The following is an 11815-nucleotide window of genomic DNA, read 5'->3' as shown; positions in this document are numbered from 1 at the left end:
CTTCAATTAAGTCAAACTTCCATCATAACGTTTAAACACCTTTTCTGGCTCCTATTCACAGCTGAAGATATTCAGGAGTACATGATGAGGATTAATCCTTATGTTTAATATTCAAATAACTTCCGTGTCTCTTTCCTGGAACATTGCACTGCCAATCAAATGTCAGTATTCGACCACTGCCGTCAACAGCCCCCATTCCTATTGCCTTGGCAACAGAAAAAGACAAGTGTACTGGGAATTCAAATCGACTGGCATAAGAATGACAGAGGAGGGACTTGGCAATAAAAGAGTCAGAGATAAAAGTATCACAAATTACTTGTGACAAATGGCCCACAATCTATCAGTTTCTAGTTCCAACTTAAATTGATGCAATATGAAGACGCTAGGATGCAAACGTTGACCTAGTCTGCCTCAATCTGATGAATAGATGTTTTTTGGGGGGGTTTCAGATGATTGATACAGTTTTAACAGACACAGAGCTGAAATGTGCCTCTGACGGTGATTTCAGACGTTCCAACAATGCATAATCTTGATGTCCGCTGCAACTCTCGTCCGTGATTGATCATGTTGTCACAACGTCCGTATATTGTCATCATGGGGCTGCACTCAGTTATCACATGAGCTCAAATTTATGCTTTATTTGCTATCTACACATTCATGTCTATTCCAGCAGGCAACATAGTTCAGCTCCACTGTCAGTGGAGAGACATACAGAGACACTGCAGCACCAGGATGGAGACTAACATCTGAGATAACACCACAGCAAGCATGAGTCGTAAATTTCACTGTGTCAGATCGATACGGTCGATAATCACTTCTCTTGCACATTCACTTCTAAGTCAGAGCTGAGAACAATTGCCCAATAGTCAGTGGTTCCAACCAACAAACTACACTTGTGTGTTAAATCTGTTTTGGGAAACACTGTTATCAGGTGACTGATTATGCACAAGAGGAGTGCATTAAAAAAGCCCAAAAAAAGTATTTCACTACTTTTTAAATGGGAATTTAAATATTAATATGTATTGTATATTTAACTGCCCCGTTTTTGTTTTACACATGCCTTCTCACTATGTTTCTATCTCATATGTCACATATTTGTCCTTATTTCCAATAGATGAAGCCAGGTGGGAATATAAAGCCTAACCCGACTCACACTATTCAGGTTTATTTGTTGATCTACATAACATCTGATGCATCCTTTCATGCTCTGCCACCTCCTCACTCAACAGTATGGTGCTGCTGACTGTCTGTTCTCTGTAAGAGGCTCTGATATGGCAACCTATGCTCCATTGCTACTGCTGGGCCCCTGGTGGCAATAAAGTTGGAAAGTGATGATGATGTTTTGAGAGAGAGAGAGTTAGGTTTGCATGAGCGGGTATGCAGCAGGTGGCATTAAACACATTTAATGTTAGTGTTGACCTCAAGGGCAAGCTCCAAGATTTTAGGTTTATCAAGACATCTCAAATGCAGCGTAATTCTTTTCATTTTCATTTCTGTGGGCCTGTGAGACTGTGCATAAAATAAATCACAGCCATACATAATCCTGACTTTGATCTTTCGAAAGAAAGTATTTTTGAAGTATTTTTATTGCTTTTTCATTAGTTCAGACAGTTTAGTATTATTTTCATTGTACAAACATACCAACGGGAGCGCTATATTTTTCAAATGCTGTTTGACATCAGTGTATTCTAGTCGCTTATGAAACAATGCAGTGCAGGTGTTCAGCAGAAGAAACTCAAAGAGCAGAATTGCCAATTAGGAAAAGAACCTTTTAACTCCAGGGCTTCCGGCTCTCAGCTTTGAAGTCAGTTTCATATAAATTCATAGTCTCTTGAATTTATTTGAACTTCACCACATGTTGCATATTGCTTCTACTTGAAAGATTGTTCAGTCTAGGAAACACTAATAACATATAAGAATTCTGTTTTTTAAATTTTCTTCTCTAAAGAAAACTTTACAAATGCTGTCTTAGTAATGATCATTCCTAGGCATTCATTTCCAATCACAGAAAAGTAAAGTATTAATGCAATGCTTAGAAAAATACGGTTGGACAAGGAATCCAGTCCACTAACTAGGGAACACGTTAAATCGTGAACTTACTTAATAAAGTTGCCTTTTAACTAGTAAAGTAACCCTGCAGGGAAAACATGTTTTAAGTGTATATACATAACATAGATTATTAAATTTACACTTCTTTGCCCAAACTATTTATGCAGGAAAAACTGTTTAGATTTCCTGTCAATTTCAAATGGGATTTTAACTAAATAGCCTTTTGTTTGCAATATACATACACTACTGAAAAGCACAGAAGTTAGGATGCAGTACTATTAATTTACCTTAGCCACTGACATATTGTTTGAGCTGGCACTTTAAATTTCCTTCGATAAAGTCACTGGCTTGATAAACGTCACATCCCTGTAAAATAATAATGGAAGCTATGAGAATACACACCAGCTATGGCTGAATAGTTTCTCTTCACCCATTCACAAACAAATGAAAAAGTGTTTCTTCATAATCAATCAAATCAAGTAGAACTTTAGCTTTTAGTAAAACTCACTTCAATTTTCTTTTTTGTATTGGATTTGTTTGTCATATCTGCTACTGAACAAAAGAACAAACAAATAAACAAAGATGGCATCACTCTTTTGGCATTTCCTTTGATAATATCCAACAAAGTAGCAGCAAAACAAATATTCCAAATGTGATTTTCTTTTAAAGTAAGAAGACACAATATGATTTGCGCCTTCATTCTATGTTATACAGTCGTGTTTATTTGAAGCCTGGCAAGCAGTCTGAAAAGCTTCAGTTGGTATAGATCATTTTTACTGTCATCACACTGCCAGTAGCTGCAGGCTAGAAACAGCAATGACTTGTTCCATTTTGTCAATCTCCCCAGAGCTATCACAGTTTTACTAGATCCCCACAAACCTCAAGCAACATGTTTGATTAGTTGCATTGGCAATTAAAATCCAATATCAAAACAATATCAAAGTGGTTACCACATGTGTTGTTTAAGCAAAACATATAATTACCAAGAGATTCTGGTGTAATTGGCAACATCATGCTTTATTGCTTTCCGTTCCACCGCACTGTGTTCTCCCCCCTAACGTTGCCAGTATAATTTGGTACTGCCAGATTGGCACAATAGTTGGCATGGACCTTTGAGCATGGAATTATCATGCTTAGCACAATGACAGGGATTGGTAGGAGAGAATGACTTCATGGTTCTGTATTTTTGCCCTCGGGTTTCAGTCACGGTGATCAGCCCTTGTTTAACCCAAGCCACAAGCACCTTTTTATTTATTTATTTTTTCACCACAATCGCACTATTTTAATAAAGAATAACTGAAAATAGCAGAAAATGCTGACATGCTTTACATTGATGCATTAAAGCATGTCTTTTAAAAAAAAAAACGATTTTCAGACGCTCATTAGTTCTTCATTGCAACATTTTACAGTGCTGAGAAATGTAAAAGTCAATGTTGTTTTTCAAGATTTGCTCTGACTGTCAGCAGATTACTGACAGATTACTGTGAAATAACAGTGTGTTCTGCTGGCCTATTTTAAAAAGCCACCCACGGATTCAACCGCTATCAGTGCACCTGCGGGTGACTTTGTGTGTATGTATGTGTTCCATTTTGTCACAGGTTTCTTACTGTCAAAATTGGTTCTCTTATTAACAAAAGAAAAACATAAACAAGCAATATGAGAATACCAAAGAGTCAGGTTTCAGAGCTTTGTTTTGCACACCAGTTTCACAAAATTAAAGTTATTCTTGTTTTAATTTTCTTTTAAGCAGTAAGTCTGGAAATCTTTGACCTGTGTCTATTCATAACACTAAGAGTATTCATAAGAATATTCATAGCTAACACCTGGTTTCCCAAATCCATAACAAGTCATGCATGAAGCCCTGCTATTTTCCCCTGTGGAACACATTTATTCATGATAGCAGAGACACAAAAGATTAACTTACCATACTGGAATAGAGGCAAAGAACATTTCTGCTTGCTGGCAGGATAGTGGAAAGGTGCCTACACAGATTCAGTCTGAAACATAAAAAGGAAAGACTTCTGTAAGGACACGCAATATAAATGACTTATGTTATTACACAGGACAGACACATCAGAAACATTTGAAATGTCAGCATGCAAGAAGCTTGTGTCATCCACTCACTGTACTCAATGTCACATTTAATAAGAGCAAACACTGAATCCCTAACACAAAGATGCGCGGTACAGAAAGATCCTTGACTTTATACAAGTCACTGGGTTATTTCTGTGCATGTTAAGGGAAAGATAACATAAACGGAAATGCATTAAACAACTTTGCAAAATGTGAGATTAGTAGTTAATTCATTTAAAAAAAAATTACAGTGAAGTTAAAGCCTTGTATACACTGAGATAGAAGCTCAGTATTTCTGAATTACTCATTTCAATTTGTAAAACTTTAATATTACATTGTGCAGCAGAATCCACACTGTTGAATTAGAATTAAATGAGATCATTCTAAACAGTCTATTCCATGAAACAATAAAGATTTACCAACTGCTTAGATTTGGAGCAAATATTTATACAAGGTGTAATTGACGTCCAATAATTAGTATTCATGAGCAGTTCTGCATCACTGTAATATAAGACAGGGTTTTCAATCAGTGTGATAAAATACTTTTTCACTACTGGGTTACTTAAAAAGACCAGTTAAATTACATATTCCACGAGTAAAAAGAGCATCCTTTTTGCCTAGCTCCACCAACCACTATGTTACAGGCTTCATAAAAAACCTGTGTTCTGCTGATATTTTGTATACATTCAGTATACAAATGTACCTCCACTGCGAGACAGTTTGCAAACAACACAAACAACCATTTTTGTCATTTCAGTTGAATTGCTATGCCAGTTGTTTTCCCATAAGCAGCACTGGTTGACTTCTACTTCTGTCAACCAAGAACTTTAAACACAAGAAATATGTCTGTGTGTTGCAGCATCAAATACATCTCCCTGTCATTTTAACACTTTAAAAAACACGCCATTCTCACTGTGGAATTTTGACATTTTGATCAGTAAACCAAAAAAGAAACAAACAAACAACTTGAAGTAATGTTAAAATGCAGCTTTATGGTTTTAATTTCTAAATGCTAACACATCAATATTTTTCACTTGAATATCACTAATATATTTGATGGAATTGCATTTGACGTGAAGAGAAGTATAACAAGCACAGAGAAACCTCAATCTGCCATTCACTGCATTTCTTCCTCTCTGACAGCAATGTTTAGAATTAATGAGATCTCGAGCCTGGTTTACTCTGAAAGGTATGAGCCAGCAAAAATGGAGATGACAGGAAAAGTCAAAGAGCCACACTAATTATATATTTATTTTAAAGACATAGACTTCCAAATGATTTTTTCTTGGCTGCCTGTTGTTGTATTCTTCGCACTCAAACATTTTCTCGGTTTTAATCACACCCTTTTCTCAAATTATTCAAGTTAAAGTGAGACAGATGCTGGCATCTTTTTCTGGAACTGCTAGCTATTTTTTTTCTCTTTTTCACAAAGGGAAGGAGAAAGGCACGGTCCTGGGAGGGGATTTGTGCGGAGGAAGAATGAGAGGGCGAGGAGAAAGAGAAGGAGAAGAGAGGGATGAGACACCACTGGGATGTAGTCTTGAGTATGCCAAGGTCAGCAGAACTCTCACTATGAAATCAAACACTGCCAAACACACACAAAAGGATAGACCTAACAGACAAACACTCACTCACACACACACACACACACACACACAAGTAGCAACTCACTGCCCCATCTTAGCTCTTCCCTGAACACAACCTGCTGAGAATTGTTAAATTGCCACTGGGCTCACACTTGGCTTTGTGGCACCATTATATCTATGCACACCAGCACGCCCCCATGTCTAAAGACTCTTGTATGAAACAAGTGGACATAGCAGCTACCATGATGTCACCCTCTGGTTTGTGGACTGTTGTTTTGAGGGATTGAGTTTGGTTTTTGGCCTTCCTCATAGCCACAAATGGCAAGCAATGACTGAGAACCAAAAGAGACTACACTATATAGCAAACTGCAAGTCAACCACAGCTATGCACAGCAATCCCAAAGTGGAAGAAGGGAGGTGGAGGTGATAGGAGGAGCAGAGACTCCACATTCTACACACCACTAATAAATGCAGATTGAAGGTACTTTTCAGAACCGAAGACACAATTCATTTTTTTATGATTGTTTCAAGTTTTGCACAGCCTGACCTCACATTAAGATAGACAATAACTGCGGATTTTTTAAGGTTAATTGGAAAGTTGTTTATTTAGGCAACCTCTTGCGACCGTAGGAGTAACAATAAAAATGGGAGAAGTTTAAATTTTAACATGTGAAAGGGGCTGCTTACACCTAAAACCAACGTTTTCACATGGGATTGCAATTATGAAAAGACAATAAAGTTCAGGTGTAGTTAAAGAAGCCATTCAAGCTATCAATCTGCCATTTAAGTATGAGGATGTTTTGCTTCTTTGTCATTACATTGGTGTCTTGCTGCCTTTCTTGCCTTGCTGTACTGATACTTATGTACAAGTTCAGTTGCACATTTTCGCATTGTTTTCAATTAAGCTTTTTTCTTTTCTTTTTTTGTTTTTTTTTTTATAGAAAAAGCTGCCTGCCAATATTAAAGAATAGAGATTAAGTAAATGAGTGAGTTTGAAACTCACATATTGCTATAACGAGTGCAATAAGTATGACCCACATGAACCTCATAGTACTTCTTTTATAAGACCGATTTTGACCATTTAGGATGAGTACTATGTTGTAAACACACACATATACTATCTCATACACTGTGTGTGGATACACTCAAAGGAATATCCTCTGTTCTAAGGATTATTTAATGTTCCAATACACTTTCTGTAGTTTGCTGAAGAGTAATCTTTTAGTCCTTGTAAAAATTTCAATGAGAGAGAGAAAAATATAATGTTTGGCTGTGTGTTAAACAAGTTATCAGTCTCAAAACATTCATGCTTATTCATAATATAAAAAAAAGTCATTTCAGACTTCAGGGAGAACAGGCGAAACATTTCCACATCACATGGGTATTTACGCAGTATAAACAGAGCGACTTTTGTAATCCTTTCAAAGGTTTCTTAACTAGTAAAGTGTTTTTGTGATTTTGCTTGTTTCCTACAGTGTGGACGAGAAGGTGTGCAGAAAATTCAGAGTTTATGCCAGCATTTAAATCACTCTGATTTCCATTTCCTGATCAAGAGATATTAAAAGTGTTATATAGGTTTATAACTGTATATTTCCCATATTCTGATTGCATTCATCACCATAATTTATCAGGACTTCCCTGAAGGCAACAGGTGCTAAATAATTGATGAAAGCCTGAAAGCTGTTTGGCTCTGTGAGGGAGTGCTTGCAAGTCTCTCATGAGAGAAAAAGGCAACAGCCGCTTTGAAACCAGCGGAAGCCAGCAAGCCGCAGAAATTACTTCTGTGTTCCGTCATGCCAAACATTTAGTGCTGAGACAATGCAATACAGTTTCATTACAGTGCGGTAGCCTTGCAGGCAGAGACATCAAAGATCTGGTTTGTTTAGGCCTCAGTTAACCAAGACAATCAAGAGATAACAATACAGCTGAGACTAATTTCAAAGAGAACTACTTACCATTCTAAAAGTAAGGATGTTTAAGGATCTTAAAAAGTGAAAATGAATAATATTTTTTTTATGTACCTTGAAGTAGATGTCCAATCTAAAATTAAACTAATTTTTTTTTCACAGAATTTAGAAACATGAACATATCTTTTATAAAACAGCAAGTTTGTTGAAAATATTCAGATCATTGTCATGAAACTGAAATTATATACTGCTTTCTTAATGTCATTTAAGCCCATATAATGGGATATATATAGCTCATTTATAGTTGGTTGCTAGGCAACATGATGGTGTCATAATATCTAAAATAAGGCAAAAACGAAGGTTTTGGTTGTTCAACTCCTCCTCGTATTAGACGAGTTTGTTGTTGAATTCATGAAAACATTGTATGAATTATAGCAAGATATACAGTAACATTAGTTTCAGATAAAGACAAACATATTAGTAAGAGAATCTCAATGATCAAGGTAAGGCAAGTTTATTAGCACAATTCAACAGCAAGGTGATTCAAAGTGCTTTACAGAGTCATTAAAAAACAAAACCAAATAAAATGGAAAAAAGAGAAAGGAACAGTAGATAAAATCAGTAGTTAAAATGTAAGTTTTGAAAAGTTAAGCTTAAAAGTAAAACAGTGTGGATTTGGTGCTTTATTCAAGTGCAGCTAAGAACAGGTGAGTCTTCAACCTGGATTTTTTTTTTTAAAAACTGAGTGTTTCAGCAGATCTGATGTTTTGAAACACTGTTTCATGGTGTTTCATGGACAAAGTCATGAAACACCATGAACACCAGTATGCCCGATGGTGATTTTTCGTTTTTATGGGCCGATGGGGTTTTTTTCGGTTTTTTTCCGTAACGTAATATACAGCTGGGCGGGTGCTATGATATTATTGATGTTGAACTTGTTTTATCTTATTTTATTTATAAGATTAGTTATTAGAGTTTCCAACCATCCCGTAAAAAACTGAATCGTCTGGTATTGAGGTGAAAAGGAACACAGTTTGTCTCGGACTTCAGCTACAATGAAAAATACACAAAGCTGGATTTATTCTGTGTCATCGCTGCACAGCTGCCTCTTCTTCTCTCAGTCTCTCCCCCTCCATCTCCTGTTTCTACTTCAATCATGAAACGGATCAATGATCAGCTGATCGGCTTTTCTCTCTTGTTTGTTTATCGCCCACTTTGCGCCAGAAAGAAGAAACCGGCGCATGTCGCGCTAGACAACACCAGCACGTTTAAGCTTGATCAGCTGTTGTTAGAATTTATTTAATATTAATTTCTAGTATCAGCTGATGTTTGTTTGCTGGAGCCACAGCTGTAAAAAAGCTGCTGGTCATGATGTCAGTTTGGATATGTGGTGAGATGAAAACATGAAGATGAAACCAGGAGATGTCCTTACTGGATCATCAGAGCTGAACAGGTGATGGAGAAACAGGTTTACCTTTTAGGTGACATGAATGAGTTGAAGGGAAGTTATGAACTGTTTCTGAGAGACAAATAATGCCAGGATCCTTTTTTATGTAGCTGACAGCTGGTAACTGTGCAGGGGCGGGTCTAGCAAAGTTAAGTTAATGTCTCTTGTCTACATGTAGGCACAAGAGGGATCAATGGCAAGGCATAGAGATTCCGTATCTTCAGTCTTCAGTGGACACTCCATTTCTGGCACAAAACACCTGTAATAGATGGTTGATTTAGGAGGTGACCCGACAACTTCAGCCTGTCAAACAGCAATGGAGTAGTGTGTTAAAAAAAAAAATTTAAGCATGCATTCAGATTCAATCTGAGCAATTCAAATTCAAATTTAACTTATTCATATTCAGTTTCTGATGGCACAGATTTCTGCCCATATTCAGCTGCCACTGACACAGGAGGGTTTGTTAGCCTGTCAACTGTAGCAAATAAGACCCGAGCATTATGACTGTTTTTGGTGATGATATCAGAGAAGTAGCACCTCCTTGCACTCCGCAGTTGTAAATTATAATTGTGAAGTTTCTCTTTACAGATGTCATAATGAACCTGGAGGTTTGTTTTTCTCCATCTGCGCTCAGCTTTCCTACACTCTCTTTTTTCGTTTTTTCACCAGTGTGGAGTTTCTCCATGGAGACTTCTTCCTTCCAGAGATAACCTTCACCTTAATGGGAGCAATAGTGTCCATGACATTTAACATTTTAGCATTGAAGCTATTGACGAGCTCATTGACTGAACCTCTGGACAGGCCAGGTGTTAATGGGAAGATCTAGTTAAAGATCTCACTACTTTTGTGATCACTGCTGTTGACATATTTGTGTGCGCTGAAATTTTACTATCAAAGAAAAGACAGTAATGATCAGACAGGCCCACATCAGACACAGTAACCTTTGAAATGCTCAGGCCCTTGGAGATTAGTAAGTCAAGAGTGTGTCCTCTATTATGTGTGGCCTCTGTTACGTGCTGAGTCAGCCCAAAGTTGCCCAGAGTGTTACTCAGGTCTTTAGTCCCTTTGTCCTGAGGGTTGTCCACATGGATGTTAAAATCCCCAATAATAATTACACAGTCGAAATCAACACAGATCACAGACAGCAGTTCACTGAGGTCATTAAAAAAGTCTGTGCAGTATTAGGGGCCTGTAAACATTACAAAAACAGTCCCTAGTTGTCTCTTGAAAAAAAAAAAACCAAAAAAAAAAAACCCTTACACTACAACATCAATATGTCTGTTCATATTATTTCCTTTCTCTTGCAAAATATAAAACTTGTAAATAAAATTTTAGATAACATTAAGTTCTGTAATATATATGCGTAATTGTATTAAGATCAGGCAAATAACTAACAAATACCTTCACATTAAAACAGTACACAATCAGGGTCACAATCACCCTTTCCACAGGCACGTTTGCATAACATGTCCAGGGTGTTTTAAACACAAAACATCGGTACTGTATGTAGCCCCAGTACAAAAACTAAGTCCAAATTTTTAAAAGCCATACTAGACCCAGATATCGTCAGAGAGGTTTGCATACTGCTTAAGGAAATTGTTTTTGCTCAGTAAAGCACAGTGCAACTCAGCATCTTGTGTATGTCAAGGATCATTCCACTCAGTTGTGTATATGTTTCATTCGAGGATAAATGCACACTCAACCTCGCGTCAGGAAAGGGTGTAGCTTATGTAACAAAAAACATTAGCTGCACTGTAAAAGATCTGTGGAACCAGTAACAATTAGTATTTTCTCATACTAATGTGCTAACAACTGAACCATGAAATGAAGAATATTGTTATGTTTGCAGTTCTGTATGGTTGTCTGTCAGATGATAATCATTCAACCTTTATATTAGCCAAGTTAATGTTTGAAGAGGATGTGTTGAAATGGCAATGCTGCCATTACAATATTAATACACAGCAGATCCGCAGAGTCATCAGAGCATAAAGTTTAATCAGAATCATCATGTGCTGTGACAAAAACACTGTAAATGATTATATTTCCCATTTGCTTTTGTGAAGATCTTTCATTTTAATGAGCTTTGTTGGAGTTTATCTCTTTAATGTCCCAAGAAATGTATACAGATAAAGAAATATGTAGAGTCCAAAGTTTGAACGTATTAATTTCATTTAATTCTTTTGAGTATTTCCATTGGACTTCATGTAATTGATTCATGGAGACGGAGTTGAAAGACTAGAACAAATACATTTTTACAGGGAAATATGAATAAATAAAAACAGATATGCTTTATGCATCTGGGAAATTCTGCATTTACATCATTAGATGTAAGAAAAGCATTATAGAGTCATTTTATGTGGTATAACAGATTTCTACATTCCTATCTTACATAAAATGATTCATCATTTACATCATCATGACTGCCCCTATATTATTATTCTGTCCTGTAATAAATATGATGTTGCGCACAGTAGAAACACGTGTTTAAATGGTTAAAAACAAATGAATATTCCCCCCCATCTACAATCACATGCAATTAAAGATGTTGCTTGACAATTTAATGGCTTCAGACAACAATTTCTTGGAACCACCCACTCTTGTCTCCAATAATTCAAGGAACACTTCAACTGTGTGCTTCCTGAAAATAAAGGTAACACTTTGTTAAGGAGTAATTGCTCATGACGATAGGCCCTCTAAAAATACTAATTAAACTCACCAAGAGGTCTTGGTTGTTTTACATTGTGAGTTGTTTG

General features: G+C 36.6%; 1 long non-coding RNA gene across 1 annotated transcript in view; it reads right to left on the bottom strand.

Moving 5' to 3' along the window:
- Positions 1–2203: 2203 nt before the first annotated feature.
- The window catches only part of LOC113018058 (uncharacterized), a 44484-nt gene continuing 34872 nt past the window's right edge, over positions 2204–11815 (bottom strand). The window contains exons 2-3 of the long non-coding RNA XR_003271683.1: positions 3974–4046; positions 2204–2415 (exon numbers count right to left, since the gene is read on the bottom strand). This is a non-coding gene — a long non-coding RNA (uncharacterized LOC113018058). The remainder of the gene's footprint in view (positions 2416–3973; positions 4047–11815) is intronic.

This window comes from Astatotilapia calliptera, unplaced genomic scaffold, assembly GCF_900246225.1.
Source record: "Astatotilapia calliptera unplaced genomic scaffold, fAstCal1.2 U_scaffold_38, whole genome shotgun sequence".
NCBI classification, from domain to species: Eukaryota; Metazoa; Chordata; class Actinopteri; order Cichliformes; family Cichlidae; genus Astatotilapia; species Astatotilapia calliptera.
This window is presented reverse-complemented; position numbering and strand designations above follow the sequence as displayed.